The sequence below is a fragment of the Hypanus sabinus genome, chromosome 12 (genome assembly GCF_030144855.1).
Source record: "Hypanus sabinus isolate sHypSab1 chromosome 12, sHypSab1.hap1, whole genome shotgun sequence".
Classification (NCBI taxonomy): domain Eukaryota; kingdom Metazoa; phylum Chordata; class Chondrichthyes; order Myliobatiformes; family Dasyatidae; genus Hypanus; species Hypanus sabinus.
In genome coordinates this window covers 36,730,016-36,754,155 of record NC_082717.1, presented here as the reverse complement: position 1 = coordinate 36,754,155, position 24,140 = coordinate 36,730,016, and the positions used below count along the sequence as shown (strand labels likewise).

General features: G+C 40.3%; 1 long non-coding RNA gene across 1 annotated transcript in view; it reads left to right on the top strand.

Moving 5' to 3' along the window:
- Window positions 1-14,177, top strand: part of LOC132402772 (uncharacterized) — a 36,295-nt gene extending 22,118 nt beyond the window's left edge. The window contains exon 3 of the long non-coding RNA XR_009515073.1: window positions 13,953-14,177. This is a non-coding gene — a long non-coding RNA (uncharacterized LOC132402772). The remainder of the gene's footprint in view (window positions 1-13,952) is intronic.
- The last annotated feature ends 9,963 nt before the right edge of the window (window positions 14,178-24,140 follow it).

Below are 24,140 nucleotides of genomic sequence, written 5' to 3'. Positions count from 1 at the left end.
AATCTTCAGCCAGGCACAGAAAATCCTGGAGTAAGTTAACATTTCAAAGTTCAAAGTAAATGTATTGACAAATTAAGTATATACTACCTAGAGATTAATTTTCTTGCAGGCATTTGCAGAAAAACTAAAATACAATACAATTTTACAAAAAAAAGCTATACATAAGTGACAAAGACTGTCTAGCAACCACTGTGCAGGCCAGCAGGTCAGGTAGTAATGACTGAAGGTAATGACCAATTGATATTTTGGGCTGAGACTCTTCAGCAGAATTAACCCCTTTAGGAATGTACACTGAGAAATTCAATTTCATTCACTTTTGATCCAGCTAATGGACACAATGCTTAGCCATAGTGGTAAACTAAAATGTCGACAAAATGAGACTCTAACCTAGTACATCCTAGCCATCTTTGTTGTTCTCTGCTTTTAAAAGTGTTAGAAGCAACATGCACCCTTACAGGCAGTGGCTGCTACCTGTTCTCACAGCCATCTGCCCATTCACTCTCCGCATGCTGGAAAGCCCTGTTAAACTAACACACACAAAATGCCAGAGAAACTCAGCAGGCCAGGCAACGTCTATGAAATAAAAGTACAATCAATGTTTTAGAGTGAGATGCTGTGGCAGGACTGGAGAAAAAAAGATGAGGAGTAGTTTTAAAGGTGGGGGAGGGGAGAGAGAAAAACACAAGGTGATAGGTGAAACCTGAAGGGGGAGGGATGAAGTGAATGGCTGGGAAGTTGATTGGTGAAAGAGATACAGGGCTGGAGAAGAGGGAGTTTGATAGGTGGGGATTGGTGGCCATGGAAGAAAGAGAAGGCAGAAGGAGCACCAGAGGGTGGCAATGGGCAGGCAAGGAGATAAAGTGAGAGAGAGAAAGGGGAGAGGGCGGGGTCCATTATCGGAAGTTTGAGAAATCGATGTTCATGCCATCAGGTTGGAGGCTACCCGGACGGAATATAAGGTGTTGTTCCTCCAGCATTTTGTGTGTGTTGCTTGGATTTCCAGCATCTGCAGATTCTCTCTTGTTTCTGCCCTGTTAAAGTGTTATCCTTGGCATTGCCAAAGAATAGCATGAGAATGAGGAAAAGGGGGATGGAATGGAAGAAAGCACACAGGTGGGTACAGGACATAGGAGTTGGATGGATGTTAACATCACAGTGCTGGGCAATGGTGTTCAGCCTGATTAAGCCCTGTGGCAAGAAAGGACCTCAACAATCAATATTATGATCAGGTCACCCCCAACAGACACATAGGTTGCAAAATCTTGAGCAAAATTGCTGCAATCTCTATCAGTGCTTCTTGTCTACAAGGGAAAGTTAATGATGTAACCTTGACCCAAGAGGGGCCCTTTAATTTAAGAATAGTTACTGATGTGCTCCTTGCTCAGCTGGAAAGTCAAGGATCCAGTTATAGACGGAGGTACAGAGGCCCAGATCTGGAGGTTTTCAATCAGAACTGTTGGAATGATTATGTTAAAAGCTGAGCTGTAGTCAAAGAACAGCATCCTGACCCAGGTATTTTTCTTGTCCAGGTGATCCAAGGCTGCGTGATAAACCAATGTGATTGCATCCGCCGTAGACCTATTATGATAGGTAAATTGTAGTGAGTCCAGGTCCTTGTTAGACAGGAGTTAATTCCAGCCATAACCAACCTCTCAAAGCACTTCATTACCTTAGATGTGAGTGCCAATGGACGATAGTCATATAAGCATCTCACCCTGCTCTTAGGCACTGGTATAATTGTTGTCCTTTTGAAACAGGTAGGAACTTCAGACTGGAGCAATGAGAGATTGGAAATGTCTTTGAACAACTTTGCCAACTGGTTGGCTCAGGCTTTCATAGCCCTACCAGGTACTCCACCAGAGCCTGTTGCCTTGCATGGTTTCACCCTCTTAAAAGAGCCTGATGTCGGCTTCCGAGACAGAGATCACAGGGTCCCCAGGTGATACAGGGATCCTCATAGCCACAGTTTTGTTTTCTGTTACAAAGTGAGCTTAAAAGTTGTTGAACTCATTTGGGAGTGAAGCATCACAACCATTCATGATGTTGGTTTTCGCTTGGTGGGAAGTAATGCCCCACAAACCCTGTCAGAGTTGACATTCATCCAATACTGCCTCTAGCCTAATTTGAAATTGTTCCTTTGCCTTTGAAATAGCCCTCCGCAAGTCGTACCTGTTTTTTTGGTACACACCTGGGTCACGTGTCTTGAATGCCACAGATCTAGCCCTCAGCAGACTACGAACCTCCTCATTCATCCATGGCTTTTAATTTGGATGTACAATAAGTTTTCATAGGCACACACTCATCCACACAGGTTTTTATGAAGTCTGTGACAGATATGGTGTACTCATTTAGTCTTGAAGAAGAATTTCTGAATGCAATCCAGTCCACTGATTCAAACCAGTCCTGTAAGTGTTCCAGTGCCTCTCTTGCCCATACTTTCTTGGCCATTACGACTAGTGTTGCAGTCTTCAGAATGTGTCTACGCTCATCAAGTAGAAAACCCTCTTCCTCAGCCTGGCAAAAGCTCCACTTGCACAGCCCATTCTGTGATTTATTTCAGGGTCAATGTTAGCTCTTGAAGAAAGAAGGTTGCTAAGACATGGGAAATGATCAATGTTCTCCAGAGGGATATTGTCAATCTCAATCGTAGGAGGGTTAGGAGCTTGATCTGGAGCAGATATGGTGCGGGGCTTGATGTCTAGATCAAATCCCAGGAGTGTGTATGCTCTGACACTGCAAATCCTCCTCGGGGTGAGCCATGATGGTGGAGCTCCATGATGGAAGCAGTTGACACCTGGCTCTTTGCCTTGAACCTGTTAAGGTTAAAGAGCACCCCCCTCCCATCAGTCCTATAGAGAATCTGGACTCCTTATGGGAGGTCTTGCCTGTGAGGTGAAGAATGCTTGCAATGAAAATGGCAAACAGAGTTGGGGCAATGATGCACCCCTGTTTGATCCTGGTCTCAGCCTTAAAAGGTGCTGTTTCAGAGCCACTGTTGCTGATGGTTGTTGCACTTATATCATTATGTAAGAGCTGTAGGATCTTGAGGTATTTCTCTGGGCACCCAATTTTGGACTGTACCTGCCAAAGGACAGGATGATTCACAGAGTCAAATACTTTTGCAAGATCAATGAAGGCCATATAAAATGGGAGATTTTGTTCCTAGACGTTATCCTGCAATTGATGTGCTGTAAAAATCATGTTACATGTTCCTCTCGCTGGATGGAAGCCACACAGAGACTCCTGCACGCATTCTTGTCACCCCTTGAAATTCTACCAACAATACCTGTGCCATCAGCAAATTTATAGATGGCATTTGAGCTGCATCTAGCCACATGGTCATGGGTGTAGAGAGAGTATAGCAGTGGGCTAAACACATGTCCTTGAGTTGTACCAGCTTCAGTATCAGCAAGGTGGAGATGTAATTTCTGATCTGTACACACTGTGGTCTTCTGGTGGAGTGGAAAGCTGGGGGAATGGCGTCTCTATTGCAGAGAGAGGTCAGAAGAAGGCAGTGGTCCTATGGTTTTTGGAGCTGGTTCCAATGGCGGGATGGGAAGGAGCTGGAAGGGTGAAGGAATGGATGCGTTGAAGTTAAGAGAGATGCCCCAGAAATGACAGCAGTATCTATTGCAGGGGACCAGGTGCAGTGGCATCAGCACTGGACTTCAAGGCAGATGGTCCTTTGCCTTAATTGTCAAAGCCAGCTGGGTTCCAACCTGGGCAGCAGCTGTATCCATGTGGAAGAAAGGCCTGGCAATCTTCTTCTGTATCTTGCCATGGAAACCCTATGGTCTGTGAGGTCACAAAGAGTCGGATTCGACTAACCACTGAACAACAACAAATCTATTGCAGTCCTAATACAGTCTTTCACCTGAAACATCAACAATCCTCTTCTCCTACAAATTTATTTATTTAGAGATTCAGTGCTGAACAGGCCTTTCTGGTCCAAAGAGATGCAAGCCTGCTATTCGTTGTTGTTCTTCTCTGCGTCTTGTGTCACACTGAGCAGCAACCTTGCTGTTTCTTTAGCATTTGTCCATTTTTTACAAGGCCAGGTTACTAGCTCAACGCTCAACCCAGAAAGGATGGAGAGCATGCAAGGAACCGTCTGGATTCAAACCCAGGACCACTCACCTTGAAGTCCATTGTGGATGCCACTACAACACTTGGCTGAACCCAATTATTTTAACCCTAGGCTTATCGCAGGACAATTTATGATGACCAATTACCCTACTGGCTGGTAGGTCTTTGCACTATGGGAGGAAATTGGAAAACCCAGAGGAAACCCACGATGCTGATTGATCCACTGGATTCCTACAACAAATTGTTACTGCATATTCCAGTAAATTAAATCTCTTTTGCCTCAATTGTCACCAAAGCATTGGCATAAGACTGGGTGAATATATGGGATTTTTTTTTGACTTATTGATACATCAGATCAGGTCATCAAAAATGATCTAGTTTGGAGAGGTTCATAAAAGAACAATGACAGAGATGATGGTGGTGATATAGATCTGTGCTTTTAAAGTTATATTATCTTCATGATGCATTACCTTCAAGAGAAATGTAAAGCACAGAAACAAATATCTATGGCCTCCTTTGAGCTCACAAGCATTTGCTTTGATCCACAGAGAAGGACTGTAGAGCAGATAAAGTTAGTAGCATTTTATCCCCTATGCAAGCTGAGGGCTGGTAAGAAGCTACCTAGTTCTTTTACTCTTAACCACATTCTTCGTATTTAAGGGGAATAGACAGACCTGTAGCTCTGTGACTCATTTAAGTGCAAAGATCAGAAGCAGGTAAACAATGCACTTAAGCAATGCCTAGAACTATTCTACTTAAACTCATTTCATGATGTCAGTCATTTATTATTGAGGTCAGTTGTTCAGGAATTAGGTTTGTGAACCTTTTGAAAACTGAAATAACTAACAAGTCTACAAATGTTGTTCTGCACCCTTAGAAATAATAAAGGTCATTTGCAAATTAATTGTAGGAATTGAGTAATGAGGCTCTAATATATCACTTAACAGCCTCCTCCGTCATCTGAGGTAACTAGTTTTTGATGGATTGATTCAACAGAGTAACTTGTTTCATGTATCCTGCACTCCATATGCCTTCCATACATCCATGTGGCCCTTTCTTCCTTTGTTGTTTCATGAAGAGACATTCAACAAAGATTCTATTGTGTCCTTAAAAACTTCTTCCAGCTGACTAACAGATGTAACCTAATGACTAATACCTGTCTGTTGTGTTTGTACTCAAGCAGTAAACAAGCACAAATGCATTTGTCATCTTGAAGGCAGATTCCCCTTACTCTCCGAAGCCCTGTTGGGTGCCTCTACCGAGATAAGCCACATGCGTCGCGGCTGCTCATTGGTGCATCGTGGAAGTAAAGAAACCAATAAGAGAGCAACCCTTAACCTTTGGTTTGTGTAAATCTTGTGTTCACTCCAGGAGGGGTTTTGCGGTTTTGGTCCTGAGAACTGCAAGTGCTTGTAGAGGACATTCATGTTCGTGCATTCACCTCATTAGCAACTTCTTACTATTAGAGCCCTTCACGCAGAGGCTGCCACCCATACGCACTACTCTTCAGAAGCCTGTGTAAGGTACTCTGCAGCTCCCAGAAGCACTCTTCCACCTTATCCCCATCATTTAGTCACTGTAATATACTAACCCAGTAAGGTTTACTTGCTGACATCTGAGCTATAGGGAAAAGAGGAAATAGTTCTTCTAGTCCTTGATATGGAGAACTGAGACAAAATGTAGCCCACTACCATTTTTTTTGGAATTAGCACCAATGACTTTTATGATTTTTTAAAAATTTCCAATTTAAGCAAATGTTCATTCCATTTTCACACATAGGGATGAATGAAAATACTTTTTTTCTAATAATTTGTATACCAATCTTAATTTGATATGAGTTTTGTGAACCTTTCTGACTGAATTTCAAAATCTAGCAATGAACGTAGCAAAAAAATCTTTTCCTACTTATCACTGGTTCACATGTTATAAAATCTGGCAAAAGAGGGGAAGTGATGGCCAGCACTGCTTCAATACTGATAAAAAATTCTTTACATTATGAAGAAAAATGATAAGAAAACTGATTGTTGTAAATGAAATGAGAGGAATACTGGAAATTATCACTGAATTATAGACCAAAGGGTAATGTCAACAGGAAAAGTTTTGTCACAAGTTGGAAAAATGAATGATGAAATCTATAAACAGATCAAATTAATTCACGCTAAGATCAGAAAGAAAAAAAAATGTTGTTCTTTCAAGTTTGTTTTTCAGTCTACTTTCATCCACGTGCAGAGGAAAGTAGGTTTTAAAGTATGTGTTGTATTCAGGAAATAACAGATAATGGTGTGAAAGTTGAATCATCAGACTGCAGCTTAAGACACAAGACTAGGCATCCTTTGCTTTAATCGAAGAGGATATATTCACAGCTTTGCGTTTCAAATGTGATTCATTTTCAAAAATGTACCTACTGGGAAGACATATAGAGGCTGTATGGTGTCTCAAAGGACAATTGCTAAGTTTTCTTTCTGGTATGCCTCTCCAAACCTCATGTTTCATGATAGAAAGTCATAACAACATGGAAGTAATATTTCTGAAGGATATTTAAGCAGCCTTTCTGATAAGACCTCAGAAATACTGATGATGTAAGTGAGATGGGAAGAGTTGGCATTAGTTAATTAACTAATTTATGTATTGAGATACAGTGCAGAAAAGGCCCTTCCGGCACTTTGAGCCACACTACCCAGCAAGCTCAGGTTTATTCCTAACCAAATCATGGGCCGATTTGAATGACCAATTACTCTACCAACAAGTACGTCTTCGGATTGTGGGAGGAAACTGGAGCACCCGGAGGAACCTCACATGGTCACAGGGAGTACATACAAACTCCTTACAGGCAGCAGCAGCAATGAGTACTTAAGCAGGTGATTGATTTATAAGTTAAATAGGTTTGCATAGGTGATGATTTCAAAAACCTCAGCATGGTGATGTATTTGCATAGCTGAAGTTGGTTTCATTTGACACTGTGTGAAAAGCAGAGAGTGTAACCGACAATGATTTAAATACTTGCTTACTTGAGACAACCATCTGTATTTTTGTAACAGAAGTGATCTTACTTAAAGTTTCACCCACTTTGAAATATATTTTCCTGTTCCCTTTCACATCACTCCAAGATCACAAATAGTTTATTTACCCAAAGATTTACATGAAAATAAATCAGAGTCCTACTTGGTGGGTGGTACAAATATAATTTTGGACTGCAGATCACTTCAGATTGACTCTTCTCAGAAGAATTCATGCTTGCCAAAAATGTTGACCTATTGTAACAAGTAGTTTTGGTACAGTTCCTACACTCAAAGTTGTGTAAAATCTAATCTGACTAACAACAGCTCCATGAGAATAATCTTCAGAATCAGAAAAGTAGTGAAAGGCATCATGAACATGTATCACTGATGGTGTCTTGTGGAATAACACTGTAAGAGTTTATCTCAGTAAAAACTCATATAGAGATACTCCTCTATAGATCGCATCGAATTCTTGGTCTAAGTAGTAAAAAAAATTAGCTGTGTTCTGGAGTGGAAATGACTGAGTGAATTTGAGTGAATGGTGTATCAATAAATTCTTGTAAGCTTGCTGATTGTGAATCATGGGGAACATTCTCAAATAAATGGAGCTGCACCTCACAAAAAAGGATGATAGTGATTGGTGGAGGCCAATCACACGGCAGAAGTTGCTCAAGGCAAAACATCAACCAGCTACAGCCACTTCATTAATGATTTCTCCTTCAAAACTTCAGAAGTATGATGCTGATGATTGTTTAGTGTTCAGTTCCATTTACAGCCCTCTGGCAAATGGGGATGTTTGGTGGACACACCACAATGAACGGCGCCCCGATGATGTCTCCTCGTATGGTGACAAAACGTTTACAAGTATATTGTGAAGATCGGACAACTGCTGGAGTAGTTCATTCATGGACCCAATGGAGTAGTTCATTCATGGACCCAATGGAGTAGTTCATTCATGGACCCAATGGAGTAGTTCATTCATGGAGCAGGACCTATTTAGAATTCAGGCAAGGAGCAGTGTAATTACAAGTTCAACAAGAGAAAGTCCTGCCACTTCCCCTGACCTTCAACAAACAGCATCACTCTCTCTGAGTCATGGCTCCATCAACATCCTTGCCCAAAACCTTCCCTGATGAGCCAAAAATATTGTGTTAAGGGTGTGCCTGAGACTAGATACCCTGTGTGAAAGACTCATCCACTTCTATAGTATATCCACCACTTTCAACAAAGGATACACAGTAAAGTTACTGAAAAATCTCTTAATAATTATCATGAACCAATCACTTGTAGTACCAGAAGAAACAACACACTGGACCACTGTTTCACCATCATCAGGAGCACTTACTGGGCTATTCCACACGCATACTTTGGAAAGTCTCAACACCTAGCTGTACTACTTCCTTATAGACGAAGACTGAAGACTGCAGCACCAGTAGTGAGGACCAAAAAGGTATGGACGAGGGAAGCACAGAAGCACCTATAGCCCTGCTTTGAATTGGTGGACTAGACAGTATTCAAGGATTCACCTTCGAATGTGGATGAGTATGCTGCATCATGAATGACTGCGATGCTTCACTACCAGATGAGCTTAATGCCTTTTATGCCTGCTTTGAAAGGGAGGATATAACTACAGCTGTGAGGAACCCTGCTGCACCCACTGACTTTGTGATCTCAGTCTTGGAGATTGACATCAGGCTGTCATTCACGAGTGTGAACGCTTGCAAGGTGGCAGACCCTGATGGAGTACCTGGTAAGGCTCTGAAAATTTGTGCCAACCAACTGGTGGATGTATTCAAAGACATTTTCAATCTCCAACCTGCTTCAAAAAGGCAACAATTATATCAGTGCCAAAGAAGAGTATTGTGAGCTGCCTTAATGACTATCATCCAGTAGTACTCACATCTACAGTGATGAAGTGATGTGAAAGGTTGGCCATGGCTAGCATCAACTCCTCCCTCAGCAACGACCTGGACCCACTTCAATTTGCCTATCTCCACAATAGGTCAACAGCAGAAGCAATCTCAATGGCTCTTCATACAGCCTTATATCACTTGGACAATGCAACCACCTGTGTCAGGATGCAGTTCATTGACGATAGCTCAGAGCTTAATACCATAATTCCTAAAGTCCTGATTGAAGAGCTACAGAACTGGGCTTCTGTACCTCCCTCTGCAATTGGATCCTCGACTTCCTAACTGGAAGACCATAATCGGTGCAGATTGGTAATGACATCTCCTCCTCACTGTCGATCAGCACTGGTGCATCTCAGGGATGTGTGCTAGGCCCACTGCTCTATTCTCTCTATACCCATGAATGTGTGGATAGGCATAGCTCAAATACCATCTATCAATTTGCTAAGGATGATACAGCCTTTGTTGGCAGAATCTCAGATGAAGACAAAAGAGTGTACAAGAGTGAGATATATCAGCTAGCACGGTGGTGTCAGAGCAACAGTCTTGCACTCAATGTTAGCAAGACCAAATAGCTGATTGTGGACTTCAGAAAGAGTAAGACAAGAGAGCACAAATCAATCCTCTTAGAGGGATTAGTAGTAGAGAGAGTGAGCAATTTCAAGTTCCTGTGTGTCAATATCCTTGAGGATCTAACCTGGTCCCAATATATCAATGCAGAAGGCAAGACAGTGGCTATATTTCATTATGAGCTTGAGGAGATTTGGTTTATCACCCAAAACACTCAAAAACTTCTACAGATGTACTGTGGAGGGCATTCTGACAGGGTGTATCACTGTTGAGTACATTGGAGAGAGGGAAGTAGTGGGCTACTGCACAGAACTGAAAGAAGCTGCAGAGGGTTGTAAATCTAGTCAGCTCCATCTTGGGTACTAGCCTACAAAGTACCCAGGGCACCTTCAAGGAGCGGTGTCTCAAAAAGGCAGCGTCCATTATTAAGGACCTCCAGCACCCAGGGCATGCCCTTTTCTCACTGTTACCATCAGGTAGGAGGTACAGAAGTCTGAAGGCACACACTCAGTGACTCAGGAACAGCTTCTTCCCCTCTGCCATCTGATTCCTAAATGGACATTGAACCCATGAACACTGTCTCACTTTTTAATAATTATTCTATTTTTGCACTACTACTTTTAATTTAACTATTTAATATACATATATAATTACTGCAACTCACTTCTTCATTTTTTTCTATATTTATTATGTATTGCATTGTACTGCTGATGCTAAGTTAACAAATTTCATGACATATGCCAGTGCTATTACACCTGATTCTGGTATCAGGATTGTCATGGAAGAATCTCCACTTGCCTGGTTGATTGCAGTTATATAACTCACATAAATTCTACATCATCCAAGGCATAGTAGCATGCTATCCACCATGTTAATGTTTGCCACCGCCAGTATTACAGGACTTCAGGGTGGGCCATTTATGAAATATACTGCAGCATTTTTCCAGTGCTTATTCAAAATTGCTTCTTGAAAACACTATCACTTTCTATGATTTGACGTCGTTGGTGCAAGGCTGTACGGTCATAGGCAATTTTCCCTCCAACTCAAGCCTCATGCCTTTTGCTCAATTTGTTGTTGGGAAAACACAATGAAGGAAGGCATAGGGGATATTTGATAGGATATTAGCAGAGATGAGGATTTTCTGTTGCAATGAGCAGTATTGTTGTCTATGGAACAGGGAAGACTGGTACTGGTTTTTGTTACAAAAATGAAGGATTTTAACAGAATAGATTAAGAATTCCTCTATTTGGAAGAGATAAAATTAAATATACAGGCAAAACTTGTGAGGAGAAATAATGAGAAAGGTATTCATTCTGAAGTTTTCAGATGAGGAGTACTCACCTGAAAAGACAGTAGAAGCTGATTCTATTGCAAAGAGTTGGTTGCATATTTATGGGTTACCAATTTACTGAGCTAGGGAATTGTCAACAAAATGCCTTAGCATGGGGCTACAACTAAAGGGCCACATGGGGGTCAAGAGTCATGTGCCTTTCTTCTGTATTAACAGGTTTCCATGCTTTGGTGACAATGTGTAATTGTACAAAACCTTCTTTTATACTGGCAATTCGGCAAAAGTTGCTAGACTGGCAAAATTAACAATAAGTAGAAGTTTCCATCTTTTCACCTTCCCTAAATTACTTTCTGTGCTAATATTGCTTTGGTGGTAGAAAATATTCAGATGTGACCTGTTTGATAGGAATCGCTGGTTTCATGGTCCAGATGTTCACTGAAGGTTTTGTTTTATTCCTAGATGTAATCAGAGAGTACCAGACATTGCAAGCAAACTAAGTTAACATCAGTAAATATACTTAATAACTTGGGTGGTTCAACAACCCTGTTACTGTAGTTATATGGTTGATGATTCAGATACCCTGAGACTTGTCATATAGAAACTTCTCGAATGGTCACTTGCATCCATTGATTAAATAAACTAACACATAAAACCAGATGTAAATGAGGAAAGAATGCACAAAGCGAATACTATAATGGCTCTGTGAGTTCCATTCCATGAATGTGGCTGAAGGAATCACTGGAATGCAAATTCTTCTCATTCTGAAAAATTAGTATGTACTTGATCAACAGCTTTGTAAATCATAGAGATTATATTTAATATGATTCTCATTCCAGTTACACAAGTAGTCTTTGTACTTTACTGAGATTACTCTGATAATAGAAGATATTTGGGTTGTTATTCTAATCTGAAAATAGTGATTTTTATGCTGCTCATTAAAATGATTTTTATTGCTACAAAGATAAAAGCATTCATTTAAGTATGCTTTATCATAGTAAATGGTACATTCCATCATTTTTATTTTGCTAGTACAGATTAGAGGTTGAGTGAATTTGGCCTTTTCTCCTTGGAGCGACGGAGGATGAGAGGTGACCTGATAGAGATGTATAAGATGATGAGAGGCATTGATCATGCAGATAGTCAGAGGCTTTTTTCCAGGGCTGAAATAGCTAGCACGAGAGGATACAGTTTTAAGGTGCTTGGAAGTAGGTACAGAGGAGATGTCAGGGGTAAGTTTTTTTACACAGAGAGTGGTGAGTGCGTGGAATGGGTTGCTGGTAATGGTGGTGGAGGTGGATATGATAGGGTCTTTTAAGAAACTCCTGGACAGGTACATGGAGCTCAGAAAAGCCGAGGGCTGTAAGTAACATGAGGTAATTTCTAAGGTAAGGACATGTTTGGCACAGCTTTATGGTCCAAAGGGCCTGTATTGTGCTGTAGGTTTTCTATGTTTCTACTCACTTTGTCTAATTCTTACTGGATATATAGTATCATCAATCGAATTGAATTGAATTGACTTTATTACTTACATCCATCATATACTTGAGGGGTAAAAATCTTTACGTTAAGACTCCATTCAAATGTGCAATGTGCAATTATAGTAATTTATAATAAATATTATGTGCAACAGGATAGTCAATATAACATAGAAATACAGTTGGGTCAGCATGAATTAATTAGTCTGATGGCCTGGTGGAAGGAGCCTGTTGGTCCTGGCTTTTATGCTGCAGTACCATTTCCCAGATGGTAGCAGCTTGAACAGTTTGTAGTTGGGGTGACTCAGGTCTCCAATGATCCTCCGGGCCCTTTTTACACACCTGTCTTTGTAAATGCCCTGAATAGTGGGAAGTTCACATCTACAGATGCGCTGGGCTGTCCGCACCATTCTCTGCAGAGTCCTGCAATTGAGGAGTTAGAGTGATTTTTGGGTTTAGGTCATTTACATTTAGCAAATGGCTTTGGCTACCAGTCTTCTGTTTCTTGATAATGTATTGTGGATTCAGCTTAGACCAATGCATTCCTAAAAGCTGTGAATCCCAGTCCAGATGATTTTGGTGCCTGTGGGATGGATGCGAACCAGAAGGTGAGAAGTTTGTATGTAGTTTCAAAAGAAAGCATTGTATATACTTTATAAACATGGAAATGTCCTTTATGTTTAGCACATAAATATCGAGCCCCACTTTGGGCCAGCAGACCTTTCCACCGAAAGCATCTCTGTAAGATGCCTGATGTACCTTGTTTTGTTGAATGAAGAAGCTACTTTGTATCTACCAGTAATTTTCTCTGGAGATTTCATTCATGCAACCACAAAGGGAGGTGCAGTTCCCATACCAGGCAGTGATGCAGCCAATCAGGATGCTCGCAATCGTGCCCCTATAGAAAGTTCTTAGAATTTGGGGGGGTCCTACACCAAACTTCTTCAACAGTCTGAGGTGCTGTTGTGCCTTTTTCACCAAACAGCTGGTATATACAGATCATGTGAGATCCTTGGTGATGTTTATGCTGAGGAACTTAAAGCCGTTCACCCTCTCAAACATCGGATCCATTGATATCTATGGGGTTAGCCTGTCTCCATTCCTCCTGTAGTCCACAACCTGCTTCATTGTTTCTGCGACATTGAGGGAGAGGTTGTTTTCTTGACACCACTGTGTCAGGGTGATGACTTCTTCTCTGTAGGCTGCCTTATTATTATTTGAGATTAGGCCAATCGGTGTAGTGTCATCAGCAAAGTTAATTAGCAGATCGGAGCTGTGGGTGGCAACACAGTCATGCATATTCAGAGAGTAAAGAAGGGGGCTTAGCACACAGCCCTGAGGGGTTCCTGTGTTGAGGGTCAATTGTCTTTCATCCAATATTTTAGAAGCATGAAGTCCTTAGAAGAAATAATGTTACTGAATAGCTTCTATTAATCATCAGCGCTTCTAATAATAAAATATTTAGCATGAAGAACATATCTGTATAATTTCAATGTAAGAACATTTTAATTTTATTTGAATTAAGCAAATATAAGGGAATCAAATGTGTCTGTCGGTGTTCAGAATGGCACTTTCTTTGGTTGACATCTTTTATTCATACAGAGTAATTTCACATTTGTAGTGCCTTCATTGGAACCTTAATCACTGGAAAAGTGGCTTCTGCACCTGTGGTGAACTACATATACCTGTCTGGACACGCCTCCTGCTGGCTGCTCCTGTGGCTCCTCTCACGGACCCCGGTATAAAGGTGATTGGAGACACAGCCCCGGCCTCAGTCTCCAGGACGTAGTGTGGTGGTCACTTGCTGATTGTTCTTTCTTCCAGCCAATAAAAGCCTATATCTTGCCTCACGTCTCCGAGAGTTATTGATGGTGCATCAGCACCTCGATTAACAGGGCTAGGAAGATGTAAGTAAAGACAGTTTCTTATCCCTATCTCTAGAAGTACAATATTTCAGTTGCCCATGAGGGGAATAAAGGCTATATAGGTGTACAAAGTGTAAGAACAGTGTGAGAGGTGGGCAAAGCCTCATATTTTAGTTGAAATGAAATCATGCATTTTGAACTTTTCCCACTGACCTCACTCTTCCTCCACAACTATCCACAAGTCTCCAAGTTCACACCATAATATTCAAATAGGAAGGGGTACAGGAAACAGGAAGATACAGAAAGGTTAACTTAGTACCTGTGATGGGGAAAACACAAGAAACTACTATCAGAGATGTGATAGCAGGGCACAAAGAAATTCAAAGAATGCAGGTAAAGCCAATGTGGTTTCGTGAAAGGGAACTCATGGTTGATCTATTTATTGGAATTCTTTGAAAGAATGACATACACTGGAAATACAGGGAAGAAGAGGAGATGTACTTCAACTTACAGAATAAGATGCTTTATGAAAGCTCATTGCAGAAAATAATAATTTATGAGATGGGAGGTAAGATATTGGCATGGGAAGGAGTTTGGCTGGATAATGGGGAACGGAGAATAGGAAAAAGTGGGTTTTTTTGTTTTTGGCAAGATGGATTGAGTGGTCTGCAACATAAATGTGTCTTAGAGCCTTAACTATTTTTTCCAAGTTATGTATAGGCCTTGGATGAAGGCACCAAAGTTACCATTTAAATTCGCAGATCACACATACACAGGAAGTAAAGAAGGTAGTGGAGAGGATATTAGGAAGCTACAGGTTAATTGGCCAAAATTGAACATATGATTATGATATCTAACCGGAAAAAGTTTTAGCAAAACTATGTTCTGTCCAGCTACTAGATATATCTAAGGATATACGGTATGTGCAAGGATATATGGTGTATTGGAAAGATAGGTTTGTAGGTAGAGGGGGTGGTGTGGCTCTGTGTATAAGAAATAATACTAAATCTTTAGAAAGAGATGATATAGGATTAGAACTTGTAGAGTCTCTATGGGTTGAGTTAAGAAATGGACCCTAATGGCAGTTGTATACAGGCCTCCAAACAGCAGCTGGGATGTGAATTACAAATTACAGCAGGAGATAGAAAAATGTGTCAGAAAGGCAATGTCATGTTAACCGTTGGGGATTTTAACATGAAAGTGGGAAAACCAGGTCAGTACTGGACCTCAAGAGAGGGAATTTGCAGAATGTCTAAGGGATGGCTTTTTAGAACAGCTTGTTGTTGAGCCCACTAGGGGATCGGCTGTGCTGGATTGGGTGTTGTGCATTGATCTGGAGGTGATCAGAGAATTTAAGGTTAAGGAAATCTTAGGGAAGAGTGATCACAATATGATCGAATTCACATTGAAATTTGAGAGGAAAAAGTGTATCAGTATTTCAGTGGAATAAAGGAAATTACAATAGCATGAGGGGGAATTGGCCAAAGTTGACTGGAAAGGGACATTTGCAGGAAGGACAGCAGAGCAGCAATTGCTGAAGTTTCTGTGAAAAATGAGGGTAGTGCAAGACAGATATATTCCAAATAAGAAGAAATTTTCAAAGGGAAGAAGGACACTACTGTGGCTGACAAGTGAAGTCAGAGCCAAAGTAAAAGCAAACGAGAGGGCATACAAGGAAGCCAGAGCTAGTGGGAAGATGGAAGATTGGGAAAAAGGTTTAAAATTTGCAGAAAGAAATGAAGAAGGTCATTAGGAAGTAAAAGATGGATTATGAAAGGAAGCTGGCAACTAATATCAAAGAAGATACTAAAAGCTTTTTTAAGTATATAAAGGATAAAAGTTGCAGGTAGATAAAGGACCTATACAAAATGATGCTGGAGATATTGTAATGAAAGATTCAGAGATGGTAGAGGAACTGAACGCATATATTGCATCAGTCTTCACAGTGGAAGATGTCTGCAGTATACTGGACATTCAAGAGTATTAGGGAAGTGAAGTTCGTGCAGTGAAAATTATGACTGAAAAGGTGCTCAGGAAGCTTAATGGTCTGAGGATGGATAAATCTCCTGGACCTGATGGAATGCCCTCTTAGGTTCTGAAGGAAGTAGCTGAAGAGATTGTGGAGGCATTAAAGTTGATCTTTCAAAAATCGATAGATTCTGGGATGTACCGGATGACTGGAAAATTGCAAATGTTACTCCGGTATTTAAGAAGGGTGGGAGGCAGCGGAAAGGAGACTATAGACCTGTTAGCCTGACATCAGTGGTTGGGAAATTGTTGGAAGGGATTGTTAGATATGAAATTACAGGGTACCTGGAGGCACATGAAATACAATGTTGGAAAGTGTATGGTCATACACTTTGGTGGAAGAAATAAAGGGGCAGACTATTATTTAGATGGGAGAGAATTCAAAATGCAGAGAGGCAAAGGGACTTGGGAGTCCTTGTGCAAGATACGCTAAAGGTTAACCTCCAGGTTGAGTTGGTTGTGAAGAAGGCGAATGCAATTTTGGCTTTCATTTCTGGAGGTATAGAATATAAGAGCAGGGATGTAATGTTGAGGTTCTATAAGGCAATTGTGAGACCACACTTGGAGTACTGTGTGCAGTTTTGGGCTCCTTATTTTAGAAAGGATATACTGACATTGGAGAGGGTTCAGAGAAGAATCACAAGAATATTTCCAGGAATGTAAGTGTTACCATATGAGGAATACAGCTCTTGGGCTGTATTCCCTGGAGTTCAGGAGAATGAGTGAGGATCTCATAGAAACTTTCTGAAAGTTAAAAGCCTGAAGAGATTTGATATGGCAAAGTTATTTACCATGGTAGGGGATTCTAGGACAAGAAGGCATTATTTCAGGATTGAAGGACATCCATTTAGAACAGAGATGCGGAGAAATTAGATTAGTCAGAGGATGGTAAATCTGTGGAATTTGTTGCCATGAGTGGCTGTAGAGGCCAAGTCATCGGGTGCACTTAAGGCAGAGATAAATAGGTTCTTGATTAGCCAGGGCATCAAAGGGTATGGGGAGAAGGCAGGGGAGTGGGGATGACTGGAAGACTTAGATCAGCCCATGATTGACTGGTGAGCAGACTTGATGGGCTGAATGGCCTACTTCTGCTCCTATATCTTATGGTCTTATGGCCTTATATCAAATGTACTATTAAAAGGATTTTTAAAAAATATACTTAACAGTTTTTGTCACTTGTTACAAAGAAAATTACACTGTTGATACTAACAAATTTTGGTGAAACACTGATAATTTCGGTAATGTTAAAATGTTGCCCTTGCATTACTTTAACAGAGAATATGCATTTATATAACTAGTCCTATATGAGCTGGAGGTCAATATTTTGACCAAATTTTCTGGTGATATTGATTTTAATGAAACATTGATTATGGTTTGAAATACCTAAAATTTCCTTAAAATTTTGCAACAAATATCTTACACATATTGCAGTAATGCTGGTAATCTTTATATTGTAAGGTTTATTGAAAGAATTTAGCATAGCCTTTCTTCTGATTGCTTCTGTGCAGGTAATGCTGGAAGATGAGAGGGCTGGAGTGTAGCTGCACTTTGAAGCTTCCCACACTAACAAAACAATGGTGCATATGCCTGCTACAGTATTAACTCTCACTATTAACTCACGATGTAGTCAGTAAATGCAATCACATAAAGACTTGTCTCCCATTACAAACTTTTGTCTTTCTGGTGATTACATAGAGCAGCCAGAATGTGAATAGCTTTGTTATTGTGGGGCGACCATTTGCAGAGGAAGTGGTTACTTTGAGACAGCTTGTGAGAGTGCTGTTGCGTTAGTGGAGCAGTTATGAAAGTGACAAGAACACTAGAATGCTGGCTTAAAGTGGCCAGAAGTAAGTGGAGTAATAAAAAAGTCACTCAGCCTCAGCAAGCAGGAAACAGCAGATGCTGAGAGGATGGGTGTTAAATCTCAAGGAAATAGCTCAGGCACCACGTCATTGTTGACTAATAAAGCTATTGTTACTGACAGGGTCTTCAGGTCAAAAAGAGATCATACTTTCTGCTAAAAGGAGACATCTTTATGGTGGTGCTTCCTTTAAGTAAAATACAGACACTCAGTAATGGTTTAGGTCATGCTAAACTCTATCTGACTGGATCTTATTAACAGTACACCTGGCTACATTTTATGTTGCTAGTCCTCCACTCATTAATAGGAGCGTCAATTCAACTGTCCTTCACTGGTCATTTCCTTAAATTTGTTGTTTAAGCCATCCAAAAAAAATAGTAAACTTCACTTTTTTTTTAGCCAATTGTACAAGCAGTGCTGAACAGTTCTCAAATATTCAAAAACAAATGACCATATTCAAATAACCAAAGATTAATTGCTAAATATTAAACTATAATTATTGATAATGGTGTATACTATGTAGCGTGGAATTGTACATTGTTTATTTTTAACCTTACGAGTGAGGAAAATTCTCAAAGTATTTGCACTCACTTATTCAACAAATCTAAAGCTCTATCTTGCTGAATGGAAAGTCTAAGCAGGGTTGCCCACCACAGAAAGACGTCACATTCTTTTCTGGAATTATATTTTATTCTGCAAAGAGACTTACTGGGAATTTACCTGTCCCAGTTCTGAACTCTGCTTTTATTTCACATACAAGAAAATGCAAATTAGCTGATAGATGATCAACCTCCTATTCATTCTTTCAGCCAAATTTTACCCTCATTGTTTGAGTTCATCTTCAGGTAATTGCTAACGTATTGTAAATGCTGATATTTCAATGATGTGTTAAATTACTGTTTTGTTTGCCAGCTCAGGTGAAGAATCACATGAAACTACTCAAAGTAAAGTGATCAAGTATTGCATGCAATCTTCATAACATTTACCTGTCAAGTAATGACCTCACAAACCAACAACCCAATAATTCATACCACTGCTGTTCGAGTAAGCTTGCAGTGGAAAGCCTGGGTACCACAATTCTCGAAAGAAACAACACTGAGTGCATTTCAAAAATATCTTTTGAGAGTTGGTTTTGGGATATCATGAAGATACTAAAGATGTTGTGCATTATTTATGACAGTATGTTGACATGGGGTTGTGATGAATGATTTTACCTAGTGCGTTGTTCTGTATGTGGAATGATCAAATGATGCCTACATGTAGATTTTTGTCTTGTAGGCAATGTGAAAATCACCAGATTTCTCAAAAAAAAGTCACAATGGCTTTGACAGATCTTGTTAGTGTACATAGGGGGCAACTGATGGTGAAATTGCTCCTGCTGTGGCTTTTTGGAACAGCAGATAATGTTAGGATCCAGTTTAGAACAGCAAGAAGGCCAAAGAAATTCCAGAAATTTCTAGACAATGACCATATAAATTACTTGAAGTTATATTCAGAGTGGAAAAGAACACAAGAACACCTGAGCAGTACATAGAACATCAACCATTGGACAGTACCGGACAGTAAGAGGCCCTTTGCCTATGCTGAACTAATTAAGCTAATGATGACAAGTTAAACTAAGCCCTTCTGAGTGCACATGATCCTAATTTATTTATTCTCTGCACATTGATGCACCTATCTAAAAGCCTTGTAAACACATATTGTATCTGAATTGAGCCTCACCCTTGGCAAAGCATTCCAGGCACCAGCCACTCTTGTTGTGAAAAAACTTACCCCATGTTTCCCCTTTGAACTCTCTGTCTCTGGCCTTAAACACATGTTCCCTTGTAATAGACATTTCAGCCCTGGGACAAAGATACTGGCTGTCTACTCTCATAATTTTATAAACCTCTATCAGGCCTCCACCACTCCAAAGAAAACAACCTCCATTATCCAGCCTTGTCTTACATTACTTGCCTTCTAATGAAAGCAGCATCCTGGTAAACCTCCTCTGCACACTCTCCAAAACTTCTAATTCCTTCTTATAGCAGGACAGCCAGAAATGAATGCAATGATCCAAATGTGACCTAACCAGAATTTTATAAAGCTGCAATATAACTTCCTGACTTTTGAACTCAGTAACTCAACTAATAAAGGTAAGCATGCCATATGACTTATTTACCACACTATCAACTTGTGCAGCCAGTTTCTGGAAGCTAAGGGGAAAACAAATCCCTTTGTATCTCATCACTCTAAAAGGTCCTCCTATTAACTGTCTACTGTTCCTTAAAATTTGATCTCCCAAAATGGAACATCTTACACTAAGCTGGATTAAACTCCATTTGCCTTTTCTTCACCCATTAAACTACATATCCTGCTGTGTTCTTTGGCAATCTTGTACATTAACCGTAATGCCACCAATCTTTGTATCGACTGCAAATTTATTAACATACACATCCATGATTTCATCCAAGTTACTTATATGTATCACAAAGCTGTAGAGGTTCTACTACTGATCTTTAACCTTCTGAGTGAGCCTAGAAGGTGGGAACTTTTCAAATGCCTTACCAAAACCTAGGCAGACATCATCCATTGCTCTGTCTTCATTGATCACGTAGGCCACCAGGTTCCTCAAACTTGCCCCACATTTCAATCGGACCATGACTGATCTATGTTGACTGGAACTCCTCTTCTGTGTCAGTTCCCCATAGCCCTAAATTCCCCAATCTTTCAAATATATCTCCATCCATCTCCATATAACTGATGACCTTCCCTCCCCCGTTTTCTGGGGCAAAGATTTCCAAAGGTTCACTGCTCTCTGAGTGAATACATTTCTACACACCATTGTTTTAATTTTCCCTTATTTCATAGCTAAGTTTCTGTGTTTGTGACTCTCTGACTAATGAAAAACTCTCAACATCTATCCAGTTAAGAAACTTATATGTTGCTCTTATATGTTGGAATTGGGTCGCCCTTCATTCTTTCTTCTAAATCTGTCTTTCTTTCTTCTAAATTCCGAGGAGCAGACATTGGCTAAATCCTACTTCATCAACTTGGATAGAATATTTATCAGTGATTACACTGATAAATATCATGTATAGCCCGTTAGAAATACTTCTCCAATTTAAAGTGCAAGCCTTTCATTACTGCACTATTGTTAGTATATGTACATTAGCTATTGCACAGGGATGTCACAGTAGTTTGAGGTCAGTACAATGTCATTGTTGTACCATGAATACCTCAACTTCATCATTTACTTGGGATTTTAAATTTTCAGCATATTTAATTCAATTAACTCAATTAATTGAGTTAATTAATTAACTCAATGAGCACATCCTGACTGGCTGCATCACTACCTGGTATGGGAACTGTACCTCCCTTAATCGCAGGACTCTGCAGAGAGTGGTGCGGACAGCCCTGTGCATCTGTAGTTGTGAACTTCCCATGATTCAGGACATTTACAAGGTCAGGTGCGTAAAAAAAATGGTGCCACAGCATAAAAGCCAGGACCAACAGGCTCCGGGACAGCTTCTTCTGCCAGGCCATCAGACTGATGAACTCACGCTGATCTGAGTGTACTCTATACTCCATTGACTGCTCTATTTATTATAAGTATTTATAAATTACTATGGTTGCACATTGCACATTTAGACAGAGATGCAAAGTAAAGATTTTTACTCCTCGTGTATATAAAGGATGTAAGTGATAAAGTCAATTCAAATTCAATTCAATTCATTCATAGATTTCGTGGATATATACATACTTAACTGTCACTGGGACATTTTGATCTAGAATCTATTTATCTTAACCTTTGGTGTGCTCAGTTAGGTGATATCAGCTATCCACCACAGTTAGTTTCAGGGTGAAAAAGCATTAAAAACAATTAAAGTTTTTAGTCGTTCTTGATGTCCAAAGAGCTCTGATCAAATGCCCATTTACTCATCCAGCCTTAAATGACTCAGAATGCAACTGTTTGATAAAAATGCTTAGTTTTGTCCAAATCAGTTTCTTATTTAAAGACCATATAACAATTACAGCACGGAAACAGGTCATCTCGGCCATTCTAGTCCGTGCCGACGCTTACACTCATCTAGTCCCAGTGGCCCTCACTCAGCCCATAACCCTTCATTCCTTTCCTGTCCACATACCTATCCAATTTTACTTTAAATGTCAATACTGAACCTGCCTCTACCACTTCTACTGGAAGCTCGTTCCACAAAACCTATAAAATGTTGATGGCCTGAACCAATTCTTAGTCATTGTTCCACAACAGTCAAAGAAGAACAATTAAGAGCTGATATTGGGTTGGTATTTCAGCCAAACACAACTTTCAGGTGGAAAGACTGTAATTAGAGGGGGGAATATAACAAGGGGTAGGATAGTGTTGAAATGTAGTGTGGCAGGGTGGAGACAGATCTCTACCAAAGGAGGTGTAAGGTGCTCCTTCCCTCCGCTAGCCTGCAGGTCACCCTTGGGCAAGGTTTATCACTAACCTAGCTTCCTGATCAAGGTCTTGAGAAGCCATGGGAGTAGGTGGTGGATGGTCTAATAAGCAGCTGGTGCACATCACAAGCCCTGGCTATGCATCCACTGATGCCAGGCAGACAATCTTTGAAGAGTATTGATAATGACTGGGGTCACCTGTCTTGAAGAAGGCAATGGCAAACCACTTCTGCAGAAAAATTTGCCAAGAAAATCTTGGCCGTGGAAAGACCTTGATTGCCCACGTCATACAACATGGCACACAATGAACAAAAAAATACTTTCCAATATTCACCTAAATATGTTTTGCCATTCAGGACCTGATTCATGACGGTTTATAAACAAGAGAAAATCTGCAGAGCAACACACACAAAACGCTGGAGGAACTCAACAGGCCAGACTGCACAATATTTTTACGCACACCGGTCATTAAGATTAGAAGGAACATTGCATGTCAATAGCTATTCCTTGTGTTTGGAGAAAATGAAAAAAAAATGTAAGAGAAATAACTGATGTTGAGAAACAGGTCTACCAGACAGAGAAGGGGAACTGGTTAGATCTGTTGTCCAGAAAGGAGGGATTTAAGGCCTTCCTGAATTGGGTTAAAAGTGTATGGGGACTTTCATAGTGAAGATAAGGCAATCAGGGCTGGGGAACTGAAAGTGATAAAGTGATAGAGAGCACGTGAAGTGTTATGGATGTACGTGTAGGGACTGAACCAATGGGGACAAAATGGAGTCAAGGTATGCACAAACAAATTTAGTGGGGCTGGGGCAAGTAGAAAGAATGGGTCTACTTGGTCAGTCAGACTTGTGTATCTTGGTAGAAATGAGTGGTGCAGGTAAGGGAACGATAAAGTTGGTGGCAGTGGATGGGAGTTCTCCAGAAATGATAGTTGATGATGGGGCAGGTGTCAATGACCTGATACTCCTTAGTAGGGTGCTGTTCAAGTTGCCGGTTGGCCTCAACAAGATAGAGATCAGTCCAGCAGACCTACAACATTACCTAGGTTTGATGGTGAGGTTAGGATTGGTTTGAAAAGAGTGGAAGGCAATGCGTACAGAGGGGGGTAAGTGTTGAATAGGAAAAAGGAGTGCTGAAATCAAGATGGCTGATATTTTGACATAGTAGGATATGGAAGAAGATGAGAAGGGGCAGGGGGTCTTTTATTTGAGTTTCAATTCAACTTAACCCAATGAACTGTTTCCATGGCCGTTTTCAAAATGAGCAGAATATTTCCATCTGTTTTTCTGTTCTCTGACTTATTGGCCCAGTTTTCTTTTAGACGCTGTGTAAACAAGTTGTGCTATTAAAGTACAAGAGTTCAGTCACTGTCCTGTCCTACTTCCTGGCACTGGACATGGAAGAAAATAACATTTTGGAAAAGAACTGACATTAAATGTCAAGAATAAAACAAATTGGTTAAAACTATTGAGAAGACTGTTTATAAAGATTTACATTTTGATAGGTTCTTTTACTCCCTAGTGCCAAATAAGCTCTTTCTGAACTCTTTAGCCACTGGTTTATATGATAGTCATTATGTAGACAAGCTCTGACAAATGATAATTTAAAAATGATCAGTTAATGTTCAATG